The following is a 17,343-nucleotide window of genomic DNA, read 5'->3' as shown; positions in this document are numbered from 1 at the left end:
CAGGATACAGTAGTCTTGGTTGAAAGCCTTTCTCATTAAGCACTCGATAGATATCTTGCCATTCTCATCTGACCTGCAGTGTTTATGTGGAGAAGTCTGCTGCTAATCTTATGGGTTTTCCCCTATAGGTGACTCTGTTTTTCTCTTGAAGCCTTCAGGATCCTTTCTCTATCCTTATTCTTTTCCATTCTAAATAGGATGTGTCTTGGTGTTTCTAAGTCTGGGTTAATTCTGTTTGTGACCCTCTGGGCTTCTTGAACCTTTATGTCTTTGATGTTGTCTAGACTAGAGAAGTTCTCAGCTATTATGTCCTGAAGAATGCTTTCTTCCTCTCCCTTTCTTTCTTCCTCTGGTAAGCCAATAATGTGTATATTATTTCTTTTGAAGTCATCCCATAGGTCTCTGTTGTTGTTTTCAGTATCTTAATCTTTTTTTGAGATATCTTACTTCTTTTTTAGTTGTCGCTAATTTGTCCTGGATCTTGCTTATTCTGTCTTCAGCCTCATTTATTCTATTCTCTCTCCCTTCTACTGTTTTTTGGAGTTCATCTCTCTTGTTATCCTGTTCTGATACTGTTTTAGCTTGTTCAGCTAGCTGTGTTCTTCGCTCAGCTATTTCAGTTTTCAGCTCTCTAATAACCTTGAGATAATTAGTATTTTCTTCCAGAATCTCATTGGTTGTTTCTGCATTTCTGATGACAACTCTTTCAAACTCTTTACTCACTCCTGTAATTATTTCCTTAACTAGTGTTTGGATGTTCACCTCATTATTTTGTGGTTTAACCTTTGGGGGGCTTTTAGATGGACTCTTTCCTGGTTCATTTCTCCAATATTTCTTCTTGTTTCTTTACCCATTCTATATAGTATGTTATAAGGTCCCTCTCTCAGTAGTTTTCAAATTATTGATCACTCTTGCCTGGATTGAGTTGTGTCTAAGTAAGGCAATTAAAGGGTTCACAGTTGTGGAAATTGACAGTTGTTTCAGTAGTATTTTAATCCCTGAGTTGGAGCACAGTGGCTTAAAAGCCTCTTTTGTTCTTTTACTTCCCTGTAGGATATGGGAGCCTGAGGGTATTTAAACTATAAGTAGGCTTCTTAGCTTAATCACTGACTCCTGACCAAGAGATAAAGCAGGGTGGGGCAGAGATAATCCATTGGTTATGCAAAGAGACTCTCACAGCCTCAGTACTAGGCCACCAAGGTATAGATCTTCTCCTGAGTTTCCTGTTTAGTTCTCTCTCCCCTGGTGTCAGCACAGGGCCTCCCCCTGTTGCTCCAGATTCTGAGGGCAGTAGCAATGGAGACTCACAGTTGCATTTGGTGAGTCTTAGGGAAGTCCTCTCCTCCCTTCAGCCATCCCCTTGTTGGTGAAACAGACTGCAGGTGGTGCCTCAACTGGTAAACTGCCAGACTGTTACTAGCCGCTTAATCTCTCTCTAGGCTCCTCTCTGTCCATGAGCCACACATGTTTGCACTTACCGGTGATTTGGTGGGTTCCAGAAGACGTTCTAGTCCTGTCTTGCTGTGATCCCAGGTGGTCTCCTTTGGTATTCCTAGTTGACCTGTGAGAGGAGAGGACAGAAACACAGCTGCTGCTGCTCTGTAGCCCCGCCTCTGGAAGTCTCTTTGTGCTTTCTTTTTTGTTTTTAAGGTTATATTTATTTCTGAGTGAGAAAGGAGGAGAGAGAGAGACAGAAAAAAAACATACATCATTCTGGTACATGTGCTGCTGGGGACTGAACTCAGGACCTCATTCTTGAGAATCTAGTGTTTTATCCACTGCACCACCTCCTGGGCTACTCAATTTCATTTCAGTGTACAATTCAATGATTTTTTTCAATGAAATTTGCTGGGTTGTGCAATTGTCACCATAAATAGGTTCTGCAAAATTTCCTTCCTTTCTTTTTTCTCTGTCTCTCTTTCTTTCTTCATTTCTCTCTTTCCTTCTTTCTTCTATTTATTTATTTATTTATTTATTTTCCCTTTTGTTGCCCTTGTTGTTTATCATTGTTGTTGTTGTTGATGTCATTGTTGTTTGATAGGTCAGAGAGAAATGGAGAGAGGAGGGGAAGACAGAGAGGGGGAGAGAAAGACAGACACCTGCAGACCTGCTTCACCGCCTGTGAAGTGACTCCCCTGCAGGTGGGGAGCCGGGGGCTTGAACCGGGATCCTTACGCCGATCTTTGTGCTTTGCGCCACCTGCGCTTAACCCGCTGCGCTACCGCCCGACTCCCCTTTCTTCTATTTTTTTAAGAAGACATAGAGAAATTGAAAAGGAAAGGTATAGAGAAGGAGGGAGAGAGACAGGGAGACACTACTTCACCATTCATGAAGCTTCCCCGCTGCAGGTGGGGCTTAGGGGTTTGAACCTGGGTCCTTGTGCACGGTAATAAATGCAAGTACCTCAGCCGCACAGCTGGCTCCTAGAACAGTTCCTTAAGCCCAATGAAATCCTCAGTCTTTGACTGTTAATCTATGCCCACCCCCTTCCATAAACAACCATTCATCTGCTATGTCTAGATTCGCTTTCTCTGTGTGTGTGTGTGTGTGTGTGTGTGTGTGTGTGTGTGTGTGTGATAGATAACATAAACATATCAGAGTGTACCACTTTAATCATTTTAGGTGTATGGATTAGTGGCATTCAGTGCTTTCACAGTATTGTTCAACCATCCATCTCCAGAACTGTTTATCTTCTGAGACTAACACACTAAGCCTATGCCCCACCTCCTCACCCCCAGCTCCCTGTAAACATGACTCTACTTTCTGTCTCTATGAATTTGACTTCTGCAGCATGTGTTTGGACCCTCAGCATTAGTCACAATAGCCAAAAGGTGTTGTCAACCCCAAGTGTCTACTGAGAGAAGAATGAATAGGTAAACAGGATGTGGTATAGCCACACAGCCGAATATTACACAGTCTTAAAAAAAAAAAAAAAAAGAATTCTGACATGTTACAGCATAAAATGACCTTGAAAACATTATGGTAAGGGAAATGAGTCTGTTGTAAAAAAGACAAAATACATCCTTCTTCTTACCTGAGGTGGCTAGAAAACTCAGTCTAATTTGCCTAATTGGTCAAGGTGGTCCTGTGTTCTTTTTGAAAGCAGGTTGTCAGTTACTGTATGAAGTTCAGACACTGAAATTCAAATGTTGTACTGCAAGAACGTCAGTGTCCTCCTTCCAGTGCTGTGCTCTTCCCTTACTAATTGCCTACCATTGTGAGACTGTTTCTCCTTTCATTACAGAAACAGTAATTCGGTTATTGAAGATGAAAGAGATAACCAACGTTTGACCAGGTCGCTGTAGAGGAACAAATTGCCACTTGGGATTCATTACAAGGTCAACTATGTACAGTGCTTAGAAATGTCACCCTTTGCTCCCACACACCCACAAATTGGTGTGTACCTTCCAGGGAATAGAAACATTAACAACTATTTCCTACCCTTAGTGTAACCAGGCAAGACAGTCTGCAAGTCTGGAAACTGGTATTTCCAATCTCCAAGCCAGAAAAATAATGCAAGGTAATTTACATGAGGTGAGCCGGTAGGTGATTCAAGGAAGACAGAGTCCTTCCTCTGACAAAGCTTTGGAAACGGACACTTGCAAGAAAGAACCTGCAAGCGGCTGGGGGTGTGGCTCAACCTGCCAACACCCATGTCCAGCAGAAAAGCAATTACAGAAGTCAGACTGCCCACCTTCTGTGCCCATTGGAGATATTTAGTCCATACCCCTAGAGGGCTAAAGAATAGGGAACCTTCCAATGGAGGGGTTGGGACATGGCAAGCTGGTGGTGGGAACTGTATGAATTGTTCCCCTCCTATCGCATAATCTTGTTGATCATTATTAAATCACCAATAATAACTTTTTTAATTTGCTTTTTCTTATCTTTTTATATTTATTTTATTTATTTATTCCCTTTTGTTGCCCTTGTTTTTATTGTTGTAGTTATTATTGTTGTTGTCGTTGTTGGATAGGACAGAGAGAAATGGAGAGAGGGAGGGGAAGACAGAGAGGAGGAGAGAAAGACACCTGCAGACCTGCTTCACCGCCTGTGAAGCGACTCCCCTATAGGTGGGGAGCCGGGGTTCGAACCTGGATCCTTATGCCGGCCCTTGTACTTCGCACCATGTGCGCTTAGCCCGCTGCGCTACAGCCCGACTCCCAATAATAACTTTTTAAAAAGAAGTGTAAAGGGAGCCAGGCAGTAGCACAGCAGGTTAAGCGCACATGGTGTGAAACGCAAGGACCTGCGTGAGGATCCAGGTTGAGCCCCCAGCTCCCCACCTACAGGGGAGTCGCTTCACAGGCGGTGAAGCAGGTCTGCAGGTGTCTGTCTTTCTCTCCCCCTCTCTGTCTTCCCCTCCTCTCTCCATTTCTCTCTGTCCTAGCCAACAACAACGACAACAATAACAACTACAACAATAAAACAACAAGGGCAACAAAAGGGAATAAATAAATAAGTAAGAAAAATGAGCTTGGATTAAAAAAAAGTTGAAAAATAAGAAAGCACAAAGCAGACTTGGACTGGGTTTGGTGTATTGCACTAAAGGAAACACTCTGGAGTAGGGAGGAGGATTCAGGCCTGGAACATGATGGCAGAGAACCTAAGGAGGGGGGTGAATTGTTATGTGGAAAACTGAGAAATGTTACTGTATTTTTTTGTTGTTGTTTTTACTGTATTTCATTGTTGACTGTAAACCATTGATCCCCCAATTCAAAAAAAAAAAAAGAGGCACTGGGCGGCGACGGCTGGCGCGGGGCTCCCTAGATGCGCCGTGGCTTCCGTGGCGACTAGAGCTGTCGTCTGAGCCTCCGCAGCCCCTCCTCCAGGAGACCTTTCAGCCCCTGCCCCTCAGTGACCATGTGCCACCGAAAGGCCTTCATCAGAAACGCCGACATGTCTAAGGAGATGCAGCAGGACTCCGTGCAGTGTGCTACTCAGGCGCAGGAAACACACAACATAGAGAGGGACATTGCAGCCCACATCAAGAAGGAATTTGACAAGAAGTACAAGCCCGCCTGGCACTGCATTGTGGGGGGAACTTGGGCAGTTATGTGGCGCGAAAACTAAACACTTCATCTACCTCCACCTGGGCCAGGTGGCCATTCTTCTGTTCCAATCTGGTTAAAAGCATGAGCTGTGCCACACACCCAGTGATCCATCCAAAAACAAGGACTGCAGCCTAAACTGCAAGCACCAGAGGCTGAAATCTTCAGCCTTGCTAAGGGAACACCTCAACTCTGAACCTTTATTGTGTTGTTTTGTACAGGGGGGTGGGGTCTCTAATGATGTGTTGTGGTTATAAAACAATTAGCAAAACAGCTGACATCTGTATTTATTTTCTATTCCATACCTCTCTGCTTTATGGTTTTCCTTCTCAAAATCCATTCCTGGGAGTCGAGCGGTAGCGCAGCGGGTTAAGCGTACATGGCACAAGGCGCAAGGACCGGCGGAAGGATCCGGGTTCGAGCCCCCGGCTCCCCACCTACAGGGGAGTCGCTTCACAGGCAGTCAAGCAGGTCTGCAGGTGTCTGTCTTTCTCTCCCCCTCTCTGTCTTCCCCTCCTCTCTCCATTTCTCTCTGTTCTATCCAACAACAACAACAACATCAATAATAACTACAGCAATAAAACAATAAGGATAACAAAAAGGAATAAATAAATATAAAAAACTTTTAAATCAACTCCTTTAAATAATAATAATAAATGTGTTGGAGAAGTAAAAAAAAAAAAAAAGAACATGCAGGCTTGGACATTTGCAAAAAAAGAGTTAAAAGGACCTCAGCTATGAGAAATGGGGCCATCTAACAGCCTCCACTGCCAGGGGCAACGCTTGCTAACTGGTGGTCGAGGTTCTCTAGGAGTGGCCGCAGAAGTGCCATTTCCCAAAACTAGTTCTTCACATCTTGATTAGAAGATGTGCATTAAAGCTTCTGGTGGCATATGAGGTTGAGCGCACGTGTTACCAAGTGCAAGTACCCAGGTTCAAGCCCCCAGTCCCCACCTACAGGGAATAAGCTTTTCTTTTTTCATTATCGATTTTTTAAAAACATTTATTTATTTATTCCCTTTTGTTGCCCTTGTTGCTTTATTGTTGTTGTTACTGATGTTGTCGTTGTTGGATTAGGACAGAGAGAAATGGAGAGAGGAGGGGGAAGACAGAGAGGGGGAGAGAAAGGTAGACATCTGCAGACCTGCTTTACCGCCTGTGAAGTGACTCCCCTGTAGGTGGGGAGCCAAGGGCTCGAACCGGGATCCTTATGCCGGTCCTTGCGCTTGGCGCCATGTGCGCTTAACCTGCTGCGCTACCACCGGACTCTCTGGATAAGCTTCATGAGCAGTGAAGCAGGGCTGCTGATGTCTCTCTCTTCTTATCTCCCCCTTCCCTCTCACTTTCTCTTGTCTCTATCTAAAATAGATATAAAATGTTGTTTAAAAAGTTGTGTTAAATGTAAAAGTATATTCCTAACATCTTTCCTGAGTAATATGATGTATTCTATGGTTTTGAAAATCTAGTTCCTCTTACAATCTGTTGTTATCTTCATGTCATCATAGATGCTTAAACACATTTCTTTCATGGATTTGAAATGCTTTTATTTTATTCCCTTAATAAACATTCATTTCAAGGTGACAGCCAAGTCAGCTATAAGCAGAAATATATATAAATATATCTCCTTTGAGAGATGTATGGTTGCTGCCTTTTGTTAGATGTTGTCATGAAGACCAACCTCTCACTACAAATTAATTTTACAACTTCATTTGGAGTTCATGTGATTGCCAGACTGCAATTTGGTTTTCCTTCCTGCTCATGGATTGAATATTTTTGTTCTCCTGTGCACAAAATAAATGTTATGGGGAGTCAGGCAGTAGCACAGAGGGTTAAGCGCATGGGGCATAAAGCACAACTGGAGGAAGGATCCTGGTTCGAGACCCGGCTCCCCATTTGCAGGGGAGTCACTTCACAGGTGGTGAAGCAGGTCTGCAGGTGTCTATCTTTCTCTCCCCCTCTCTGTCTTCCCCTCCTCTCTCCATTTCTCTCTGTCCTATCCAACAACAATGACATCAATAATAACTAAAAAAAAAAAAAAAAGAAAGAAAGAAAAAAGAAGAAAAAGAAATGTTATATTAGGCATGAATTTATAGCAGGTTTAAGATTTAGATACCATGGTGGGGTCTCTTCCTGGGGGCAATGTCTGTGAAAAGCTAACTCAGCTTCATGACAAGACAAGAGAACCAGTTCTTTTGATTGTGTAGTTTGCAGCAGAAGTGTTGCTCTGACTAGTTATGTATTTGTTGTCTGACTGTGATACCAGCTGCCCCCTAATCTTTTCTCCTTCGGCTCTCAATATCTCATGTCCATTTCCCGTCCTCATTCTGCTCCATCTCCTAAACCATGGTGTGAGCAGTTATGAGTTGGTAGAAGTGATTTGTCAATGGCGTCACAGCTCAAAGGGAGAGCTCTGGGCAGGAGCGTGTCACGTGCTGAGCACAGATGCTCTCCATGCACCATTGACTCCAGCAGCCTCTCTCGAAGCAGGGCCATTTGGATCTAAAATGGGATTGCATTTCTTCCCCTTCATCTAATTTCACTTAATATTCTATTCTGTTATGTGTTCTCCAGCTTCAGATGCTGATACTGGATAGCTTGCCATCTAAGATGAATGAATGATGCTGTGTTAAAATATTATTCGATGGACGATATTGGCAGGTGATGTGTGTGCCACTGCAAATGAACCAGTCTTCTGGGTGGAACCGTGTGTGTCAGGTAAGAGAGAGCAAAGCATAAACCTTAAGCTCTACAAAGCTCTCCTACAGTTTGTCTCCACTCTTATGTCGGCTAAACTTCCTCTAGTCAAAGAAAGACCTCCTTCCCATATGAAGACCTCTGGTTTCATCTACTCTATTCCTACCTTTGGGTTCCTGTTTACTAAACAATTTACTTTATATCTTATCACCTTCCATCCACCAAATTGTAGATGTTACCATAACACCAACCTGATTTCCTTGGGCAGACGACCTCACCAATGTGTCCTGGAACCTCACCTCTCCTGAGCCCAACCCCCCCACTAGGGAAAGATAGAAACAGGCTGGGGGTGTGGATCCACCTGCCAAAGCCCATGTCCAGCACAGAAGCAATTACAGAAGCCAGACCTTCCATCTTCTGTACCCCATAAAGGTCCTTGGGCCATGTTCCCAGACAGGGATAAAGAAGAGGGAAATTTCCAGTGCAGGGGATGGTACACAGAACTCTGCCGGTGGAAACTGTGTGGAATTGTGCCTCTGTTACCTTACAACCTTGTTAACCATAATTAAATCACTAATAAAAATTATTTTTAAAAATGGAGGGAGGCCTAGTACACTCTCCACCCTTCCTGCCCTGCTACCGTTATGAGATTCCTGAAGGAAGAAAGTAGAGCACAAAGCCACCCCTCCCCAACCTACCTCCACCCCACGCATCATACCCTTCCTCCAAATACACAGGCCTCCAATTCCCACAGAGTATGAGAACAAAGCAAAAACGTGGATAAAAATGTGGATAAAAATGTGGGAGTGGGTGGGAGGGATGGGTCACAGTCTTTTGGTGGTGGGAATGGTGTTTATGTACACTCCTAGCAAAATGTAGACATATAAATCACTAGTTAATTAATATGAGAGGGGCAAAATCAATTGTATGTCTCAAAGTTTTTCAAAACACAAACTGAATCTTTTTAATATATAGGCTGTGTATTTGCTATGTGGACTCTCTCAAAAGCCTAGACCAAGTAGATTAGAAGCATCCAATAGCACAGCTATATACAAGATACTGGGTACTGTACAGCAAACCATAACAAAAGGACTTTTCAAAGTTAACCCAATTACCAAATAATGTGATGATAACATTAACTTTTTTGAACCCTAAGACAGCAGGAACCTCACATCTCCACTAGAGAGCCCCTACTTTCCCCAGTCCTGGAACCCTTGGATAGGGCCCACTTTCCCGTATGCCTCTCCCAATCCATATCAAATAATATTGCATCTGCCGATCACAACCTAACCAACGCAACGCCACCTCAACATGCTTCACCTCAGACTGTGTCCAGAGACTTCACGTGTGGAATGACAACCCTTCAGCTTCATTACTCAGGTGAGACCTTTCCTTTCATAGTATACTCTAACTTCATCTCAGGTGGTTCACTTTCTAACAAAGTCCCAAAACCTAGATATACACCAGTTTCTGAGAGAGAGAGCTTATGTTCACACGTATCCATAAACTATTGCAAAATATATACCTGAAAGCAGAAGTACACTAGAGTTTGCAGTGAGTACCTCCCTAACACTTCCTCTCCACTATTCCAAGCTTTGGGTCCATGATTGCTCAACAGTTTGTTTGGCTTTGTATGTTAACTCTCTTTTCAATCACCAGGTTCCAGATGCCATCAGGATGCCGGCCAGGCTTCCCTGGACTGAAGACCCCACCAATGTGTCCTGGAGCTCAGCTTCCCCAGAGCCCCACCCTACTAGGGAAAGAGAGGCAGACTGGGAGTATGGATCGACTAGTCAACGCCCATGTTCAGCGGGGAAGCAATTACAGAAGCCAGACCTTCCACCTTCTGCAACCCACAATGACCCTGGGTCCATGCTCCCAGAGGGATAGAGAATGGGAAAGCTGTCAGGGGAGGGGGTGGGATATGGAGATTGGGTGGTGGGAATTGTGTGGAGTTGTACCCCTCCTACCCTATGGTTTTGTTAATTAATCCTTTCTTAAATTAAAAAAAAAATGTGGATAAGGCAGTCCAGGCCTGGGAATTCAGAGGGTTCGGTCAAGACATAAACAGCAAAGGGCAGGGTTAAAGAGCAGTGATGGCAACATTCTTGCCTTTGTCCCTTACACAAATGGGATAAGATTCTATTCACTGAGGTAGATGTCTGTCTGGATTGCCTTTTGTTGCTATTCAGACCACCTCTTCTTAAAAAGGTTTTTATTTATTTATTAATGGGAAAGATAGGAGGAGAGAGAAAGAATCAGACATTGCTCTGGTACAGGGGCTGCTAGGAATTGAACCCAGGACCTCATGCCTGAGAGTCCAGTGCTTTATCCACTCTGCCACCTCCTGGAACACTTCTAATATGTGCAGGCAATGAAAAGACTCACTCCTCAGGGGAGCAGACTGAAAACTGTTTGCTGACATGCTCTTAAACCTCACTAGACATTGCCCCTTCCAACTGGAACCCAGAAGAGACCCATCACCCAGGGGAGCCTTCCAAAACTGTGGCAGAGAAAGAAATGGGGGCTGTGCCTGATGGGAAAACTTACATTGACCTACACTTCACTTCACCATGCGCCTCCCCACAGCCTGTGACTTAGCCCACACAGCTCTCTCCTCAGGCCTGCAGGGACTCATCACTGAGCGACAGCAGAAAATATGATACAGAGTCGTCTGATCTTCAGGGAAAAGGCTTTCAAGGGGGGAAGCATGAGGACAGATGACGCTGGGAGGAGACGCGTAACTAAGAGAGGAATTGTAACCATTTTTCTATTTTTTTATTTTAATTTTGAAAGAGATTCAGAGAGAGAGAGAGATGGAGAGAGAAAATCCAGAGCACTGCTCAGCTCAGGCTTATAGTGGTGCGGGGAGATTGAACCTGGGACACAGGAACCTCAGGCATGAGAGTCTGCTTGCATAACCATTATGCAATCTCCCCTGCCCTTTTTTTATTATTATTTTTGAGAGAGAGATTCAGAGAGAGAGAGAGAATCGTAGCCATTTTAATGCTAACTGTAGATGCAAAGTAGTACACATTCTTTTTTTAAGTCTTTTTTTAATCTTTATTTATTCCCTGTTGTTGCCCTTGTTGTTTTATTGTTGTAGTTATTATTGTTGTGATTGATGTCATTGTTGAAGACAATGCGAAGACAGAGAGGGGGAGAGAAAGATAAACACCTGCAGACCTGCTTCACCGCCTTTGAAGTGACTCCCCTACAGGTGGGGAGCCTGGGCTCGAACCAGGATACTCACGCCGGTCCTTGCGCTTTGCGCCATGTGCACTTAACCCGCTGAGCCGCTGCCCGACCCCCAGTAGCACACAACCTACACTTGTCCCACACTATCATTTCTTTCTTTCTTAAAAAATTTTTAAACAGTTTATTTTTTTATTTTAATTATACCTTTTATTTATTCCCTTTTGTTGCCCTTGTTGTTTTATTGCTGTAGTTATTGATGTTGTCGTTGTTGGATAGGACAGAGAGAAATGGAGAGAGGAGGGGAAGACAGAGAGGGGGAGAGAAAGAGAGACACCTGCAGACCTGCTTCACCGCCTGTGAAGTGACTCCCCTGCAGGTGGGGAGCCCGGGGCTCGAACCAGGATCCTTATGCCGGTCCTTGCAGCTTTGCGCCATGTGCACTTAACCTGCTGCGCTACTGCCTGACTCCCCCACACAATCATTTCTAAGAAGGAAAAAATAAAAAAGAAGCATGTAAGCCTACATTCAAATAGAAGTCTCCAAGATGCAGAGGCATAATTGTGACCTCACCAAACCCCCCCTTTCCTCTCTCTGTCTCTCTCTCTCTCTCCATATCTTTCTCTCTCTCTCTCTCTCTCTCTCTCTCTCTCTCTCTCTCTTTCTCTTTCTCTCTCTGCTTCCAATCTGCCAAAGCCCGTGTGTGCACAGATACAGTACTGCCCCAACTGTGTGGACATGGGTGGAAGTCACCTCAGGCCACTGCCCTCTTCTGTGAGCTGGCCGCTTCACGTTGTGCCGGACATGTGTGAAGTCTCACACTAGGCACTCTCCTACTCCAAGTGTCTGGGTGCCCTCCTCTGGAGGAAGCTCCTGAGCAGGTGAAAGGAAAACCGGGAATAAAATAAGACCAAGGCTGGTGTACCTGGTTGAGCGCACATGTTACAAAGTACAAGGTACCGGGTTCTGGTCCCCATCTGCAGGGGGAAAGCTTTGCAGGCGGTGAATCGGGTTTGTCCTCTCTATCATCCCATTTCCTCTTGATTTCTGGTTGTCTGTATTTGATAAATAAATAAATAAATAAATAAATAAATTTTTTTTTAATTTAGGGGTCGGTGGTGGCGTTGTGTTTTAAGCGCATGTGGCGCAAAGTGCAAGGACCGGCGTGGGGATCCCAGTTTGAGCCCCCGGCTCCCCACCTGCAGGGGAGTCGCTTCACAGGCGGTGAAGCAGGTCTGCAGGTGTCTGTCTTTCTCTCCCCCTCTCTGTCTTACCCTCCTCTCTCCATTTCTCTCCGTCCTATCCAATAACGAACAACATCAACAATGGCAATAATAATAACCACAACGAGGCTACAACAAGGGCAACAAAGGGGGGAAAAATGGCCTCCAGGAGCGGTGGATTCATGGTGCAGACACCGAGGCCAGCAATAACCCTGGAGGAAAAAAAAATTTTTTTTAAAGACTAAGAGAGCAGACTGCACTTTGGCACTCTGGCAGCTAACTATCCCAACCATCAACAATTCTTATCATTTGTTGGGTTCTCCCCACCCCCACCAGCTCCTCTGGAACCCTGCCAAAATTCATGTGAAGGTAGAACTTTTCTGTCTTGCTATTTGCCACCATCTGAGGACAGCAGACGCGGAAATCACATCTGGGTGCCGAGCTCCCCGCCTTTCCCAGGCATCTGAGGAGTGAGGCATTGTTTCTGAATCTTAGTCATCACTTTGGTCTTTACATATGTATTGTTTATTTACCACAGACAGAGAGAAATAAAGGAGGGGCAGGCGGTGGCACACCTGGTTAAGCGCACACATTACAGTACACAAGGACTGGGGTTCAAGCCCCTGGTCCCCACCTGCAGGGGGAACGTTTCATGAGTGGTAAAGCAGGGCTGTAGGTATCGCTCTGTCTGTTTCCCTCTCTATCTCCCTCTCCCCTCTCAATTCCTCTCTGTCTCTATTCAATAATAAATAAATAGGGAGTCGGGCGGTAGCACAGTGTGTTAAGCGCATGTGGCACAAAGCGCAAGGACCAGCATAAGGATCCTGGTTCGAGCCTCCGGCTCCCCACCTGCAGGGGAGTCGCTTCACAGGCAGTGAAGCAGGTCTGCAGGTGTCTGTCTTTCTCTCCTCCTCTCTGTCTTCCCCTTCTCTCTCCATTTCTCTCTGTCCTATCCAACGACAGCAACAACAACAACAGTAATAATAACCATAACAATGATAAAACAACAAGGGCAACAAAAAGAAGAAAAAAGTGTTCTCCAGGAGCAGTGGATTTGTGGTGCAGGCACTGAGTCCTGGCAATAACCCTGGAGGCAAAAATGAATAAATAAATAAATAAATAAATAAATTTTTAAAAAGAGGTAAGTGGGGGAGAGAGAGGCCTACAGTGCTGTTTCACAGCTCATAAAGCTTTCCCACTTCAAGTGAGGGCTGAGGTCTTGAACCCAGGTCCTCTTGCACATTGTAACATGTGCACTGTAATGGGTGCACCACAGACCTAACTCAGCATTTTCTTTGAAATGAATCTTTGGCTAACCTGTGATCTGAGGGGTAACCACATCTCTGAATTGCAGGTTCTCTTCAGGAGTGTGATAATCCTCTCTCTAAAAGGCTGGAAGATGGTGTGGCTTTTGGTCTTTGAGAGCTAGAAGCGGTAAGATGAAGACATAAGAGGATTCCATCTTTTTTTTTTTCTTGCCTCCAGGGTTATTGCTAGGACTCGGTGCCTGCACTAGGAATACACTGTTCCTGAAGGCCATTTTTCCCATTTTGTTGCCCTTGTTGTTGTTATTATTGTTATTGTTGTTGGATAGAACAGAGAGAAATCGAGAGGGGAGGGGAAGACAGACACCTGCAGATTTGCTTCACCACTTGTCAGGCGACCTCTCCCCCACCTCCAGCAGTTGGGGAGTCAGGGGCCAGGGGCTCGAACCGGGATCCTTACGCCAGTCCTTGCACTTCTCCCCATCTAAGCTTAACCTGGTGCACTACCATCTGGCCCACCAGATACCGTCTTTTTAAACACACATTCCCCAGCAGGAGAGTGGATGGCATTTAATAGTGATTTCCAAAATTAGACCATAATAGGGGTGCTGTTCTGCACCACACTCACTGCCAGAGTTCTGTGTCCTCATCTCTCGCCATTGGAAACTGCACCAGTTCTCCCAAGGTCACAGATACGGGTTGACTGTGTCTCTATATCCACTTCTGTTATGCCCGGAGTTTTAGGTCCCGTTCCCGCAGAGAGGAGGCCAGAGTCACATGGAAAAACAGGAGCCTTTATTGAAACAAGCTGAAGCCTGGGCTACAAGCACTTTCCCAATAGTGGCTTGTGAGCCCTGAAGAGACGCAGACGGAATCTTTTTATCCACATCAGGAAGGGGAACTTGGGGGGGGAGGGGTCACTTAAAGTTCAGACCTGTTTGTCAGGGAAGTTTTGACCACAGTCCCTGGCAGTTTTGTCAGTTAAGCAAATTTGGGGTTTGGGGGCTATCATGACCTCTGTTTACAGAACAACTGCTGATAGGCAGAAACGTTGAGACTAGTTTTTCAAGGGTAACGTGCAGCTGCACTGCAGCAGTTGGGTTATGAGGTTTTTCTTGGCTGCCTTAGACAATATGGAGTAACAGTGGCCCCCACAATTTCTACGTCTATGTCTGTATCTTGCCTGTTTTTACTCATTTCAACAGCCCTGTCTTCACTTTCCTTCTAAGTCACACGAACTTATTACTACTTCCAAGTGTCCCTTCTTTTCCCTCTTCCCTCTCAGATAAGTGAAACAGTATCTGATTTCCTCTGGTGTCTTTCCAGATTGGAGGTATTTTTATTATCATTAGTAGTAGTAGTAGTGGTAGTGGCAGTAGTAACTTGACATTGATTTAAAATGCTAGGACAAGAAGGGTCTAATTCCACTCTGTCCCCACCACCAGAGCTCTGTGTCCCCATTCCCTCCACTGGAAACTGCAGTAGTTCTCCCAAGGTCCCAATAGGTTGACTATTGTTTCTCTAACTATCTATATTTTTAAATATTTAACCACTTTTTCCTGTGGTCCTGCCTTTACTTCCTTTTTAAGTCACACCTACACCTATTACTACTTCTGAATGTCCTTTTTTCCCTCTTCTATCCCCGGGTCCTGATGGAGTTGGAGTTCAGAGCCCTCTGGTCATCTTCCTCTATCATTCCTCCCCCACTGGACCAAAATTCTTTTTTGGGCGTGCAAAAGGTGGAAGAGAGGTTAGTGTAAGTAAGAAATTAACTGGGGGGCAGGTGGTGGCACACCTCGTTAAGCGCACACACTGCAGTACGCAAGGACCTGGATTCAAGCCCCTGGTCCCTACCTGCAGGGGGGAAGCTTATAAATAATGAAACAGAGCTGAAGGTGTCTCTGTGTCTCTCTTTCTCTATATTGTCCCCTCCCCTCTCAATTTCTCTGTCTCTATCCAATAATAAATAAATAATTTTTAAATACCTTTCAAAAAATTAACTGAGGAGTTTAAAATTTTGAAAAAAAAAACAACAGCATACTGATTTCCTGATTTGATAACTCTAGTGTGGTTTTGTAAGAGACATCCTTGTGGTAGATGTTGATGTACACTATTGACTGGAGGGGAAATTTGTTGTCTATGCATAAGGATAGGAAAAGTTCCCAAGACGGAGACCGGAAACAAAGAGAACTATTTCAGTCTCCACAGGAAGTTCTATCTAGGTCAGTCTCCACAGTGTGGGTCTGCTTCTAAATTCTGCTTCTAAGACCCCTTCTGTTGCACTGCTTAACTGCTGTGGCCTATGTACATAATCACTGTGTTACCTGGGAACTGCCCACTGGTTGGAGCTCTCTTTTTGCTCCATCCCCTTTCCTAGTCACACCCTGTTCTCCACCACTAGTTTGCATTCTTTTTTGACTCCACCCTCTCTATGTCACATCCTGTTTCCACCCTACTTGGCGAATATAAATACAGCTGCTCTTCTGATATAACACACAGTGGAATTGCCTTCCAACTCTGAGAGTCCCAGAGTCTCTCCTGCAAAGCTAGCACGAAATTAAGATCGAACTGCATCCCACTCAGCCACGAGTCCCTGGTCATCTCTCTCCTGCCTGCTAAGCTAGCCTGACACCACAGGAAGTTCTATCTAGGTCAGTCTCCACAGGAAGTTCTCTCTTGGTCAATCTCCACAGGAAGTTCTCTCTAGGTCAGTCTCCACAGGAAGTTCTCTCTAGGTCAATCTCCACAGGAAGTTCTCTCTAGGTCAGTCTCCACAGGAAGTTCTCTCTAGGTCAGTCTCCACAGGAAGTTCTCTCTAGGTCAGTCTCCACAGGAAGTTCTCTCTAGGTCAGTCTCCACAGGAAGTTCTCTCTAGGTCAGTCTCCACAGGAAATTCTCTCTAGGTCAGTCTCCACAGGAAGTTCTCTCTAGGTCAGTCTCCACAGGAAGTTCTCTCTAGGTCAGTCTCCACAGGAAGTTCTCTCTAGGTCAGTCTCCACAGGAAGTTCTCTCTAGGTCAGTCTCCACAGGAAGTTCTCTCTAGGTCAATCTCCACAGGAAGTTCTCTCTAGGTCAATCTCCACAGGAAGTTCTCTCTAGGTCAGTCTCCACAGGAAGTTCTCTCTAGGTCAATCTCCACAGGAAGTTCTCTCTAGGTCAATCTCCACAGGAAGTTCTCTCTAGGTCAATCGCCACAGGAAGTTCTCTCTAGGTCAGTCAGAAACTGAGGGAAGAAGAGGTATCAAGGGAGAGATGGCAGCCTATGCTGTGACTTATATCCTTGTGGCCACAGACATGAGGTGAACAGAGAGAGCCAACAACTGGAGTTTGACCCAAGGAAACACAGTTATTGTACCACTGGTTGCCTGGCTATGAGACCCTCCTATGATGCTGACAGACCATAATGAAGCAACCCATAGTAATCAAGGTAAACAGTAATTACTGGCAGGCCCATGAGAGGTCTACTTAGCTCTGTCCCGGAGAATGTCTGGGGAAGAATTCAGCCGTGGATTGTTCCTTAAGCTAAGGAGTGAGTGAGTGAGACGCCTTCAACATAATAAAACCATGTCCTTGAGAGATTCTAGGTGCTACTGATCTGACAGTTGCAAATGCATATGGTCTCACTTGTTCTAATCGTTGGCTTTGCTCTCTCTTTCTTAATTAATTCATTTTATTTACATATTTTTCTTTTTCTAATACATTTATTTATTTATTATTGGATAGAGAGAGAGAGAAATTGAGAGAGGAGGGAAAGAGAAAGAGACAGAGAGACGCCTGCAGCCCTGCTTCACCACTCGTGAAGCTTTCCCCCTGCAGGTGGGGACCAGGGGCTTGAACCTGTGTCCTTGAACATTATAGTGTGTGCACTTAGCCAGGTGTACCACCACCTGGCCCCTATTTCATTTTTCACCACTCCTG

The 17,343-nt window shown here is 44.9% G+C and overlaps 1 pseudogene; it reads left to right on the top strand.

Moving 5' to 3' along the window:
* The first annotated feature begins 4,812 nt into the window (after positions 1 to 4,812).
* LOC103108257 (dynein light chain 1, cytoplasmic-like) lies at positions 4,813 to 5,216 on the top strand (annotated as a pseudogene).
* Positions 5,217 to 17,343: the final 12,127 nt, after the last annotated feature.

The sequence above is a fragment of the Erinaceus europaeus genome, chromosome 10 (genome assembly GCF_950295315.1).
Source record: "Erinaceus europaeus chromosome 10, mEriEur2.1, whole genome shotgun sequence".
NCBI classification, from domain to species: domain Eukaryota; kingdom Metazoa; phylum Chordata; class Mammalia; order Eulipotyphla; family Erinaceidae; genus Erinaceus; species Erinaceus europaeus.
Note: the sequence above shows the minus strand (reverse complement) of the source record. Positions and strands in the feature narration are given on the sequence as shown.